Genomic DNA, 14,542 nt, shown 5'->3' on the forward strand with positions numbered 1-14,542 from the left:
CACCAGCACATCGAGAGTCTAGATGTAAAGGAGACGAGTCTAAACAAACCACGTGTTCCCGAAGGCTCCATGGAATAATTAAACACAGCGCAGCGAGATGCTCCATTGTGATGTTTAAAAACATAATGACGTGTCTGGATGGGCTGACAGGGAGATTCAGGAATGTGTGACCTCTCAATAAAGTTATATCGTATTTAAAACTATACCAAAGAAGTATCTGAGTTTAACACACACAAATGGTTGAAACCAAAATATGTAATGAGCGTATCTGAGCACTCAGAAAAGATATAAATAATAGCCACAATCTCGTGTGTATGCTGTTAATAGGTAAAAATTAACGGAACGGAAAACAGTAGTTCCGATGTCATGGTGTCATAATCAGTTTGCCTGCATTAGTGAAACCGCTACCTTGCAAGAATGTGAGTGAGATTACTAACATTCATGTGAGCAAAATCTTATATAACATACCCTGGTATTGAATAAGGTTATACATGCATTTACACATAAACAACCTCACCGGGTGCATTATGTCTGTCATTGTATATAATGTCATGATGATAACAAGCTTTCGCCACACGGCCGCGGCCGCGAAAGTGAAAGTGATCGCGATTGCGATCGCGTGCAACGGGTGGCGCGCGTGCACGTTCACGTGCACTGTAGCTTTAGGCCACGGCAGCACTTTGAAAAAGCCTGTTTACAAAATGTCTCGGCCAGATCAGCGCAAGCGCTGAATCAGGCGAGACCTAAAAACAGGGTTTTAAACTTTCTTCCTTGTTGGTGCCCCGTAATTCTTACAGCGAAACAGGAAGCGCTCTGGCCACTTTGATGAAAATCGACAACCCAAAAATGCCTTCCAATCCTCTTTCTAATGCAACAGCATGGAACCCGACTTGAAATCTAACAACCTTGCTCATCACGCATGATCCTTCAGGGAGCTAGTTTTCCCTCGAGCCCTGATTCCTCTATGGGTCTATCAAAGAGAGAATAGCCCCCTTTCATAATCCTGCTATCTCCAATTGTGTCTTGAGTGAAGAAATGTGCAGGTTAATAGCGATCTTCGTTATGGCGGTAAACACCACAGTTCTATCATTTCACACCATATAACTGTGTTCAGTTTATCGACTTCAGGATGATAGATGGATGAATACGACCGACCAGGATTCAAACTCTTAACCTTCAGATCATTACAGACATCTAAGGCAAGTGTTAACTTGCTGGGTCATCTTCATGGCATACACGCACAATATAGACAGAGAAAGAGAGTGAGGGAGAGAGACAGAAAGAGAGAGAGATAGTATACAATCTGCCTACATTAAGTAGAGATAGGTGGGGAAGCACAGTTATCTCTTGCATAAGCATTCTCATTCCGGCCAGAGAACCTCTTCTCAGTTTCTCCTCTCAGTGGCCATTACCCTCTTTCTTCTCTTCTTTCCTCCCTTTTCCTATCCTGCCCTACTCTTTCAAGTACCATGTTCTGGTATATAATGTTAAGCAGATATGTAGGGAGCTGGGGCGGCTCCTCCACTGGGGCAGAGGAGCGTCACCCCACTGCTTTCTCGCAGTGCGAGAAGCAGAAACATAAAATGGTAAAACTACCATTTTATGTTTCTGCTCCTCGCACTGCAAGAAAGCAGAAGGGTTTGGTTGGGGGCGGGGGTCCTGCCCCAGGGCCTACCAAACCAGTCATACGCTCTCTGCATTTTCTCCAAGTACTTGGAGAAAATGGCCTCCCCATAGACGCCTGTGTGGTCGGTGTCCCAGCCAATCACAAAGCTGCCATAGAAGCGTTGTGATTGGCATAGGGGAGGGGAGGGAGACTGCCTACGGCTGCTTCCTGCTGCAGCTTAAATGATGCGGGACCGACGACGCGGGACCGGGCCGCCGAAGATACAACAGTAAGTAAACTTTTATTTAAATTAAATTACACCCCCTCCGCGCGACCCCATCCCCGCGTGATCATCCCCCGTCTGACCCCTGCCCCCTCACCCATGATTCATGCAGGCCACAACTGGTAGGGAGCATTATCACCCAAGAGGGTATCTTGGTTTTGACAAGGTATGAGTCTAGAAAAACCTAGGGCCTAGTGGGACTGCTCAAAAAGCCAGGTCTCAAGCTTCTCATGGAATTCAAGAAGAAAGGAGAAGGCAATTATGTGTAACAGCAGGTCATTCCATGCTTTAGGAGCAAAGTAGGAGAAGGCTCAACTATTAGATCTGGTTCTATGTATGTGTTGGATGTGTGCTAGTAGGAGTATGGATGAGGATGGTGCCTGGAAGGTTGGTGAAAGTAGATGCGATTGTTGACGTATTCTGAGATAGTGTTATGTAGTGCCTTGAAAGTGTGGGTGAGGAGTTTGAATTGTGCTTGTGTATGGGGAGCCAGTGGAGCTACGATAGGTTGGTATGATGTGAGTGTGGCATTGGAGCTTGAGAGTGATTGTGGCAGCCAAGCTCTGAATGGTCTGGAGTCTTCTTGTAAGTTTTTTGTTGATCTAAGTGTAGTGTGTGTTCCTGCAGTGCTGCTGTCCAGCCTGTTTGTGATAAGAGTGTGCATGACGGTTTTCCAGGTGCTGATTAGGAGCTATTTGAAAATCTCCCTCAGCATTTTTAGGGTATGGAAGCATGAGGAGGTGACTGCATTGACTTGGTTGATGGCAAGTTTTCTGATGATGACAATCTTGAGGTTCTTGCGAGGGTGATGGGAATGGGTGTTGGTACTAGCTATACTGGCCACCAGGTGATGTACTATGGTGAATTGCTATTCCTGAATATGACAATTTCAGTCTTGTCAGAGTTCAGCTTCAAACAGTTGGTCTTCATTCAGTGGATGATTTTAGTTATGCAGGCCTGGAACTTGATCTGGGTACTGGACTTTTTGTCTGTGAGGGAGAAAATGTGTTGCTAGTTGTTGGTATAGCAGGAGATATTGATTTCATCAGAGTGGAAGATGCTGACAAGAGGGATTATGTATTCATTGAAGAGGGTCGGGCTCAGGAAGGATCCTTGCTGAACTGCACAGACGCTATGTAATGTTAAGGTTTTGTAAAGTGCTCACTTGCACCATAGGATGTTCTTGTGGTGAAACAGTGTTTACAATGCTGTTCTTACCCCGCAGGTAGGTAACAACGCGGTCGTTACAACGAATGCGTTGTTACCACGTGTGCCTTTACAACACAAGTCGTTTCTACGACTTGCGCTAGGTGGCGTGCAACAACAGGGAATGTGTTTGATTTTAAATCCAACACATTCCCTGCTGTTGCGCTAACTGGAGTAGGAATAGTCATTTTTGCTTTTCCGAAGTCCAGCGCGCCATCTAGTGCGTTGTAAAGGCACACGTGGTAACAATGCAGTCGTTGTAACAACCTCGTTGTTACATACCGCGATGTAATATGTGGCGTTGTAACGTCACATATTCGTTCTTGTGGATGATAGCAATTCCGCCTCTGGGCGTGTGAAGTCTGTCTTGCCTGGTGATCTTGTAGCCAGTGGGGCGGCTGTGGCAATGAAAGGTGCTAATGCAAGGTTCAGCCAGGTTTCAGTGTGAAATGTAGGTCTAGAGTGTTGTCCTAGAGCTGTTGTAAGATCTCTGTGCTGTGTTTGGGAAGTTAGCGGGAGTTGATGAGCATGCATGCAAGTATGGAATGTTGTGTGGGTGGTTGCAGGACTTTATGAGTGAGAGAGTGTGGGGTGTTTGGTGCTGTTAGAGGAGAAGCTGTGAGTGTTGGCTATAGGTATGTGCATGAAAACGTACAGGAAGAGCAGGAGGATGCACCTTTGAAGTTATATTATGCAGCGAGGCAGCAGCGTTTGTAGCGGCAGCTGAAGTCGAGGTCACAGAGGATTGCAGTGGGCAGTGGTGGTAGGGGGGAATGTCAGGGTTCCTTACTCTGGCCACAGTCCAGGGGCAGACAGGCACAGACGGGTTTGCCTTTGGTGCACCAGCAGTGCACCCACTGTTTGTGACCCCTGTGTGTCCATGCTGTGGCCACTGCTAAGTAGGTCCTGGAAGGGGAGGAGTGATGTCACTTCCTGAGCTGATGGGTAATGGGCAATTCAATTATGTAATTTTCGAGTGCAGATGGATGATGGAAATGAGTCCTCTTGCATGGCATCTTCTTTTAAAGACACTTTGGGCAGAAACTCAGTGATGTCATTTCCTTTGCAGATAGATGATGGGAAATCCAATGATGTCACTTGCCGTCAAGATGAATTTATGAAAATGTTATAAATTCTCTATGAATTCTATATAAGTTCTATTTAAGCAAACAGCACACCATGATTAGGAGTGGGCGCAATTATGTGAAATTACCTCAATATTATGCAAAATTACACATAATTATGCAAAACGCATCTTGCACTAACAAATTACCTGAACAGTTGGGTCAGCTAAAAATTAAACTCAAAAATGTAATTTTAACTTCATTTTCCATTGTTTGCATTCAACACTCTGCCATTTGCGTTCCTATTTGTAGTTTTGCACTCAAAAATTTCCCGAACAGTCCGCTCAGGTGAAAAATCTACCTGAAATGTTTGGTGACTGTCCATGTCAAAGGAACTTCCACTCCCATTCAAAACACTGCCTTTCATGTTCGTACTTGTAGTTTTGTACTCAAAACGTACCTGAATGGACCGCTTAGGTAAAAAATCACCCTAAAGTGCTGCTCGCATTTAATAATTACCCTAACGTTATATCTTGTGTTTCAATTTCTCTCCAAAATTTTGCAATGTGGCGTAACGGTTTAATCTCTGCAATTTTACATTCATTTTGTTATAGTTTAGCAAACTATGCATATATTTTAAATAGTTAGCAAAATTACTCTGGCGTAATTAAATTGCACCCAGACCTGATTGTGATATCTCCTTTTCTACACCAGTCTTCCTTCTCATATTCCCTTCACCCCTTTTTTCAGGCAGTGGATGGAAGTGCCATAAGAATGGCAAATTATCTATTCAAGAGGCAACATGTCATCTTACTGTGCTCCTTCATACTCACTCCCTTCCTAGCTCTTCCCCTTTACTTCCACTCCAACTCTGCTACAGTTCTTTACAGCATTAGTGCTAAACAAGCAACCATTCTTCCATGTTCCCTTCCCTTTTGCCTCAATCTCTTTCTCCTCTACCTCCTTCCCGCTGTTGTACTCTCAGACAATGTCTTGAAGACTTTTAACAGTGGCATAAAAACTATACAAGAAACAAGTATGACAATTTATTCCACGAGTCACAATAAACATATTTCCATCGATCAGGAGAAAGGGGAGTTTTTACATGTCAATTCAAATTTAACTTTGTTCCCTTTTCGCTGTAGGCAGGGGTTAATTATCGAATTTCAAACACATAATTAAGGGCCCTATTACGAGTTGCGTGTAACCTTTAATGGGCTCAGTAGCTCAATAAAACTGCAGACCAGGACATGTTCCCATTAGTTGTCCTCTCATAATAAAGGCCTAAATTAACTATAGATTTCAACAAATAATAAAAAACACTAGAACCAATGTAGGGAAAATAACCAAAATGTAGACTATCTGATTTAGGAAGAAAATAAGTTTTAAAAAACATAGAGACAGTGCCATAACCTATTTTATGCATGCATTATATATATATATATATTACCTACTGGCGGTCGCCAGTAGGTAGTTATAGTTAGGACCACGTTTCCATAGGAAAACCTCAACATTCTATTTTGAATAACTTTGGCGCCGGTTGACGAATCCTCGCGAATTTCTCAAAATAGGTGGGGCGCTACGCTCCGCTCCTACCCTGAAAGTCTCGGGGGGATCCGTCAAGCGGGGGCTGAGATAAAAGGGGGGTCCCAAAACGCGTTTTTCCCATGCATTTTTCCATAGGACCTTTAGAACGAGCTACAGCCCGAACGGCTGAACAGAATTACTCAAAATTTGGCAGAGAGGTAGTCCCTAGGTCAAGGAAGTGCCTTTTGTAGGTTTGGTGTAAATCTGTTCAGTAGATTCTGAGAAAATAGCCTTTAAATCAATATATATATCTGAGCCCGCTTACGGTACGCTTACCGTACGCTTACGGTAAGCGTACGGTGGCGTGCGCGAGCGCGATTCTGATTGGCTCTTAGATCTTAGTAAACATTCGAATCGGTCGAAACCAGGAAGCGGCGGCCGCCATTTTTTTTTTTTATTTTTTTTTATTTTAAGGGGCATTTATAGAGCGCCTGGTTACGCAAACTGCGTGTCCCCGCGCTGAACTGAAACACTCCGAGAGAGAAGTAGGGGAGGAGCCCACTATTTTGAGAAGAGGTAGGTTTTTAATTTTCTCCGGAAACTGGATTCGGAGGGGTCCAGTCGGAGGTTAAGAGGTAAATTGTTCCAGCTTTTTGCCGCCAGGTATCGGAAGGATCTACCTCCCATACGGGCCTTTTTCACCTTAGGAACCTTAAGCAAGCCTCCTTGCGAGGAGCGCAATGCACGGGTTGGTGCATACCTTGAGATGAGGTTCAGGAGTGGTGCTGGCGCCTTCTTAGCGAGGATACGGTGGCAGGTGCAGAGGGACTTAAATTCAACTCTGCTCCTCACCGGCAACCAGTGGAGTGTCTGGAGGGCGTCCTTGGAGTTAGATCTTTTTGGGAGGTTTAAGATAAGGCGGGCTGCAGCATTCTGTAGCACCTGAAGTCGATTTATCGCTTTACAGGTAGCTCCTAGATACAGTAGGTTGCCAAAGTCTAGGCGTGAGGTGACAAGGGCATGCACCAGTGTTCTGCGGGCGGTCGTAGGAAGAAAAGTTAAGACCTTCCGCAGAGTTTTTAGAATACTGAAGCAAATGCCCGTCACCCTGTTGATCTGTGGTCCGAAAGACAGGTCGATATCTAGCCAGACCCCGAGATTTCTGACTTCTTTCCGAGGTGTGGGGGCCTCACCTAGACAAGGTGGCCACCATGCCGACGTCCAGACAGATGGGCTGCCTCCCACCACGAGCACCTCGGTCTTGTTGCCATTTAATTTAAGGCAATTAGTGGACATCCAGGTTGCAAGATCTTGCATGCAAGCCCTGAAGCTGTCCATAGCAAGGCCGGGTGCACGCGAGAGGGAAACAACCAACTGTGTGTCGTCGGCATAGGTAACAATTTGTAGTCCGTGTCCCACTACAATTGGAGCCACTGGGGAGACATAGAGATTAAAAAGAGTTGGGCTCAAGGACGAACCCTGAGGAACGCCCTGACCCAGTTCTATGTCTCGGGAATAGTGGTCCCCTTGACGGACCTGGAAACTTCTTCCCGTCAGGAAGGATAGGAACCATTGGAGTGCGGCTCCAGTTATACCTCCATCATTCAGACACTGTAGCAAGGTGGAGTGAGCTACAGTGTCGAATGCAGCACTCAGGTCCAGTAGGATAAGGGCCATAGTATGACCTTCATCCACCCCCTGTCTTAGGGATTCCACTGCCGTCAGTAGTGCCGATTCCGTAGAATGGCGGGGGCGGAAGCCAAATTGGGTGTCGTGCAGTAAGGCAGCTTTGTCTATGAAATCCATAAGTTGGATATTGACCGTTTTCTCTGCCACCTTGGCAAGATAAGGTAAGAGAGAAATGGGCCGCAGATTATCCAATTTATCAAAGCTGATGGTAGGTTTTTTCCTGAGCGGAAGGACCACCGCTTTTTTCCATTCTTTAGGCACCGTCTTTGTCATAAAAGACACATCCAGTAGATGCCTGATGTAAGGCTCCAAGGCCCCCAGGCTGTCTTTTAGTCGTTTGGGAGTAGTAGGGTCCCGTGGGGAACCCGACTTTACAGATCTGCATATTTTTAGGAGAGTTTCTGTGGGTGGGGTAACAAAGTTGGTAAGGGTGAGTGAGTTTCCCCTATCCCTAGAGTGTTCTACAAACTCAATCCCATTCGTGGGTTGTGTTGGAAAAGCCGAGTAAATTTTAGATATTTTCTCAGCAAAAAAGTCTGCGATTCTGTCGCAAGATTCAGGCGAGCAGTCATCAGGGACAGTGGCGGATTTTCCACTAGAGAGAGTTTTGTATAGTAGAAATAACTCCTTTGTCGAGTTACCTGCTTCGTTGATCTTAGTCTCATAGTGTGTAGTTTTTGCCTTTCTAATCAGTCCATGGTAGACTCGCCTCTCTGACAGGTAGACCTCTCTAGTATCTTTGGAGAAAGCCCGACGCCATTGCCTTTCAGCTCTCTTCAGTAAGGTTTTAGCATTCCGCAGTTCAGTAGTAAACCAGGGTGCGGTTTTTTGAGCACGGTCACTGGGATTAATTTCAGATAGCGGGGCTGTGAGATCTAATGCATCGTAGATGCGTTTGCATAGGTTGGAGTTAGCTGTATCTGCATCATCTCCCCCTGGGTCGCCTCCTTTTGTTAGTTCCTCGCAGAACTTGGACTGGGAGAAAGAGGCCCATTTTCGCCTTAGGTGGTATAATGCTGTGGGTTGTCGGGCTCTACCTTCAGGAATATGAATGGTGAAAGGTACCAGGTGATGATCTGACCAGGGGATGGGAATGGGAGTCTTCGCTTCTACTTCCCCCCAGTTAACAAATATGGGATCTAGTAAGTTCCCTAACTGGTGGGTGGGCCCGCTTACAATTTGATTAAGTTGTAAAGCTTCTAATACTTGGCAGAGGTTTTTGCTGGTGTTATCAGATGGATTGTTGAAATGGAGGTTGAGGTCACCAAGTACCATGAATTTATTTTTACATATCGAGGACTCTATAATGTATTCAACTAGACTCTCCTCGAACCTAGTTGAGGGGCCGGGGGGTCTGTAAATTAACATACCTTCCAGTGTGTGGTTGTTATTCACTTTTATCGTGAAGCTCCCTGCCTCACTGTCCAAGATAGGCACATAGTTAAGTTGGCAGCGGAGACTTTCCTGTGCAATTATTGCAATGCCCCCTCCTCTGCCTGTAGGTCTGTCTTGTCTGTATATTGTATATCCCTCTGGAAGTGCCTCCAAGGCGTCAGGCGTGGATTCCTCATCCAGCCAGGTTTCGGTTAAAAATGCCAGGTCCCATTGTGTTTCAGTAAGTAGATCATATAGATCTAGCTTGTGTTTGCGTAAAGAGCGGACATTAACCAGTCCGCATTCTAGGGTATTGTCCGTAGTGGCCATGCTTCTACCAGGATCGTAGGAGAAGTGACAGTGTTCACAACCTATGTTGTCCTCTACTTTTAGTTTGTGCTTGCACTGCTCAGTAGTACTAGGACGAAGCGCTAGTAGTTCTAGCTTACTCCACCGTGTATGGTTCGCACGAGGGACATGGGGTCTAGCCCTAGACCGCGTGCGATCGCGGACGGGCGCAGACGGGCTTGCCTTAAGCGCGCCTTCGGCGCGCAAACGTCGCTCCCGCTGCGCTCGTCCGCTGCGCTTGTGCTGGGGGCACATTTAGGGAGAAGGTTGAGGGCGTGGCCTGGCTGAGGGGCGTGGCCTCGTGTCGCGAGGGTGAGGCGTTCGTGCTCCGACTCTGGCACCAGACAGCGCTATGTCCGCTGTAAGTGGAGTGGAAGCCTGTCCTTTTTAATCAGGTAGAGGTCGTTTAAAAACAGAAAACAAAACAGATAAGTGTTTTTAAAAAGAGCAACAAAACCTCCGGCTTCCGCCTCAGAGGGTGTCAGTTTCACTAAGACGCGCTGTTGGTCTGCGCAGTCTTATGGGCGGGAAAAGTGGGCGTGGTCTGGCTGGGGGCGTGGCCTCGTGTCGCGAGGGTGAGGCGTTCGTGCTCCGACTCTGGCACCAGACAGCGCTATGTCCGCTGTAAGTGGAGTGGAAGCCTGTCCTTTTTAATCAGGTAGAGGTCGTTTAAAAACAGAAAACAAAACAGATAAGTGTTTTTAAAAAGAGCAACAAAACCTCCGGCTTCCGCCTCAGAGGGTGTCAGTTTCACCCTCACCATTTTGTGTATTTCACTCTGAAAAAAAAGAGTGAAAACAAGGAAAGGGGGCAATGAGGAGAGTTACAGACCCCCAAACATTTGTAAGGGGGTCAAAGAAGGACAGAAAAGTACAAAAAAAACATTTATTGATTTTAAAAAAAATCACGGGGTACGCGTACGGTAAGCTTACGGTAAGCGTACGGTAAAAAAAAAATAAAAAAAAATAAATGAAAAGCAGATTTAAGAGTTTAGATATTAGGGAGCTCTAAAAAGAGCTGTTGTGTTTATGAAGTCATTTTTTAAGTGGTACCTACAAGTAAGTACCGATGCAGAGTCTAAGGTTCAAGAGGAAGACTCTGTTCCCTTCATCATTGAAGTGCACACCATCTCCTCTATAAATGTCTTGCATGTCATAACGCAAGTTGTTGTGGAAAATGGCACCCATACCATAGTCACGGAGGAAAGCAGAAACAGATTTGTTGACGTGCTTTCTTGCTTTGTCAATCTGTGGACAGAAATGATTGGACCAGTTCCATTTTTGCCTTTGGCATATGTTGGAAAACACAAAGGCAGTTTTAGGGAAAAGTGTAAACAGTTGTGCAAAGGTGTCCTTCATAAGCATTTCCAGACCTACCCCAGTCAAAGTGCCTAGGTCATTGCCACCACAGTGCACTATTATGAGGTCAGGGTGTTGGATTTGAATGAAGGATTTCACCAATGGCATCAATTGGTGCCACTTTAACCCTCTCTGACCAATCCATTTAATGTCTACATTTGGCAAAGCAAGGTCTCTCACCATACCTGTTTTCTCTGCAAACTTTTCACTCCAGAAGACATAGCTGTGCCCTACAATCCACACTGTGAACATCTTCAAAGGAGAACTGGATGCACTCAGGAGGTGTCTTTCAGTAGAATGGCAATATGAAAAGAAAGACAGTTTGGAAATGGAGGCATACATATTTTTTTCAAAACAAAAAGAACTGATTGGCTGTTTCATACCATTCTAGAATAAAAACTAGGCTGTATGTGTAAATTAATAGAAGCATGTTTTGTATTGGTAAAAAAAAATGTGTAACCAAAGAACAGTACTATGGATTTGCTGTTAGGTTTGAAAAGTCAAGCACTCTTGCTCTGTGGAATTGAAACATTGTTTGGCGAACTTCTGACCTAACTCAACACAGCAGTGTTCCATGAGCTGTTGCTATGGTAGCAGGCAGAAGTCAAGTTGGGGGAAGGGTACTAGGCAGAAGTCAAGTTGGGGGAAGGGTACTTTTGGAAAAGGGTTGGTTTTCAACCAATAGAAATGTGTGATTTCATTTGAAAAAAAGGGGGAAGCACTGAGATTTGAAACTTACAAGTATATGTGTGGAAAAATAGAGGGAAAGTTTGCCATTATCTGGTTCTGCTGAGAGGAGAGAGGTGAACACAACAGAGATCCTGGCTCTGATAATCTGCTGTTTGAGTGTCACATTTCTTTCACAACTAACTAATTTTAAAGGTGAGTTTACAGTTTGAGAGGGGATGTATGTGGTAACTTAAGAAAAGAATAATAGAAATGGAAATTGTTTTTGTTGTAGTTACACATGGTGGTTTCATAATGTGTCAGTCTGTAAAAGTGATTTTCACTTGCCCCGAAAAAAAAAAGAGCAGTAAGTGTGCTTTCAAATTGGCAAAGAAATTTCGTTTTGGGACTAATGTGAAAACATGACTCTGTGTGCAGAGAGGAATTATAGGCAGAGATTTATTGCGTATTGCTCTGGTGATTTCACAGTTACATTAGATGGAAAGGGGGAGCGAATTTTTGGGGGAAGAAGCAGAGTCTTAGCACACACCCATGTGCTTGCCATGTATAGTCATGCACAGTATTTACAAGCGAGTGGGGTTTTCAGGTTTCAGTCTGTAATGCAAATACATTCAGCATCACTAAGGCTGGTTGCCCTTGCTGGAGTGTAGGCAGTCACCGAGAATACACATGGTGGTGGTCTGAAAAAACAGTTTGGACATGTGCATTTAAAAAAATGAAAAAAAGTGGTTTCATAATGTGTCAGTCTGTAAAAGTGATTTTCACTTGTAAAAAGTGATTTTCACTTGCCCCGAAAAAAAAAAGAGCAGTAAGTGTGCTTTCAAATTGGCAAAGAAATTTAGTTTTGGGACTAATGTGAAAACATGACTCTGTGTGCAGAGAGGAATTATAGGCAGAGATTTAAAGCGTATTGCTCTGGTGATTTCACAGTTGCATTAGATGGAAAGGGGGAGCGAATTTTTGGGGGAAGAAGTAGAGTCTTAGCACACACCCATGTGCTTGCCATGTATAGTCATGCACAGTATTTACAAGCGAGTGGGGTTTTCAGGTTTCAGTCTGTAATGCAAATACATTCAGCATCACTAAGGCTGGTTGCCCTTGCTGGAGTGTAGGCAGTCACCGAGAATACACATGGTGGTGGTCTGAAAAAACAGTTTGGACATGTGCATTTAAAAAAATCAAAAAAAGTGGTTTCATAATGTGTCAGTCTGTAAAAGTGATTTTCACTTGTAAAAAGTGATTTTCACTTGCGCCGAAAAAAAAAAGAGCAGTAAGTGTGCTTTCAAATTGGCAAAGAAATTTCGTTTTGGGACTAATGTGAAAACATGACTCTGTGTGCAGAGAGGAATTATAGGCAGAGATTTATTGCGTATTGCTCTGGTGATTTCACAGTTGCATTAGATGGAAAGGGGGAGCGAATTTTTGGGGGAAGAAGCAGAGTCTTAGCACACACCCATGTGCTTGCCATGTATAGTCATGCACAGTATTTACAAGCGAGTGGGGTTTTCAGGTTTCAGTCTGTAATGCAAATACATTCAGCATCACTAAGGCTGGTTGCCCTTGCTGGAGTGTAGGCAGTCACCGAGAATACACATGGTGGTGGTCTGAAAAAACTGTTTGGACATGTGCATTTAAATAAATCAAAAAAAGTGGTTTCATAATGTGTCAGTCTGTAAAAGTGATTTTCACTTGTAAAAAGTGAGTTTCACTTGCCCCGAAAAAAAAAAGAGCAGTAAGTGTACTTTCAAATTGGCAAAGAAATTTCGTTTTGGGACTAATGTGAAAACATGACTCTGTGTGCAGAGAGGAATTATAGGCAGAGATTTATTGCGTCTTGCTCTGGTGATTTCACAGTTGCATTAGATGGAAAGGGGGAGCGAATTTTTGGGGGAAGAAGCAGAGTCTTAGCACACACCCATGTGCTTGCCATGTATAGTCATGCACAGTATTTACAAGCGAGTGGGGTTTTCAGGTTTCAGTCTGTAATGCAAATACATTCAGCATCACTAAGCCTGGTTGCCCTTGCTGGAGTGTAGGCAGTCACCGAGAATACACATGGTGGTGGTCTGAAAAAACAGTTTGGACATGTGCATTTAAATAAATCAAAAAAAGTGGTTTCATAATGTGTCAGTCTGTAAAAGTGATTTTCACTTGTAAAAAGTGAGTTTCACTTGCGGCGAAAAAAAAAAGAGCAGTAAGTGTGCTTTCAAATTGGCAAAGAAATTTCGTTTTGGGACTAATGTGAAAACATGACTCTGTGTGCAGAGAGGAATTATAGGCAGAGATTTATTGTGTCTTGCTCTGGTGATTTCACAGTTGCATTAGATGGAAAGGGGGAGCGAATTTTTGGGGGAAGAAGCAGAGTCTTAGCACACACCCATGTGCTTGCCATGTATAGTCATGCACAGTATTTACAAGCGAGTGGGGTTTTCAGGTTTCAGTCTGTAATGCAAATACATTCAGCATCACTAAGGCTGGTTGCCCTTGCTGGAGTGTAGGCAGTCACCGAGAATACACATGGTGGTGGTCTGAAAAAACAGTTTGGACATGTGCATTTAAATAAGTCAAAAAAAGTGGTTTCATAATGTGTCAGTCTGTAAAAGTGATTTTCACTTGTAAAAAGTGATTTTCACTTGCCCCGAAAAAAAAAAAGAGCAGTAAGTGTGCTTTCAAATTGGCAAAGAAATTTCGTTTTGGGACTAATGTGAAAACATGACTCTGTGTGCAGAGAGGAATTATAGGCAGAGATTTATTGCGTCTTGCTCTGGTGATTTCACAGTTGCATTAGATGGAAAGGGGGAGCGAATTTTTGGGGGAAGAAGCAGAGTCTTAGCACACACCCATGTGCTTGCCATGTATAGTCATGCACAGTATTTACAAGCGAGTGGGGTTTTCAGGTTTCAGTCTGTAATGCAAATACATTCAGCATCACTAAGGCTGGTTGCCCTTGCTGGAGTGTAGGCAGTCACCGAGAATACACATGGTGGTGGTCTGAAAAAACAGTTTGGACATGTGCATTTAAATAAATCAAAAAAAGTGGTTTCATAATGTGTCAGTCTGTAAAAGTGATTTTCACTTGTAAAAAGTGATTTTCACTTGCCCCGAAAAAAAAAAGAGCAGTAAGTGTGCTTTCAAATTGGCAAAGAAATTTCGTTTTGGGACTAATGTGAAAACATGACTCTGTGTGCAGAGAGGAATTATAGGCAGAGATTTATTGCGTCTTGCTCTGGTGATTTCACAGTTGCATTAGATGGAAAGGGGGAGCAAATTTTTGGGGGAAGAAGCAGAGTCTTAGCACACACCCATGTGCTTGCCATGTATAGTCATGCACAGTATTTACAAGCGAGTGGGGTTTTCAGGTTTCAGTCTGTAATGCAAATACATTCAGCATCACTAAGGC

Source organism: Triturus cristatus, chromosome 1_2 (assembly GCF_964204655.1).
Source record: "Triturus cristatus chromosome 1_2, aTriCri1.1, whole genome shotgun sequence".
NCBI classification, from domain to species: domain Eukaryota; kingdom Metazoa; phylum Chordata; class Amphibia; order Caudata; family Salamandridae; genus Triturus; species Triturus cristatus.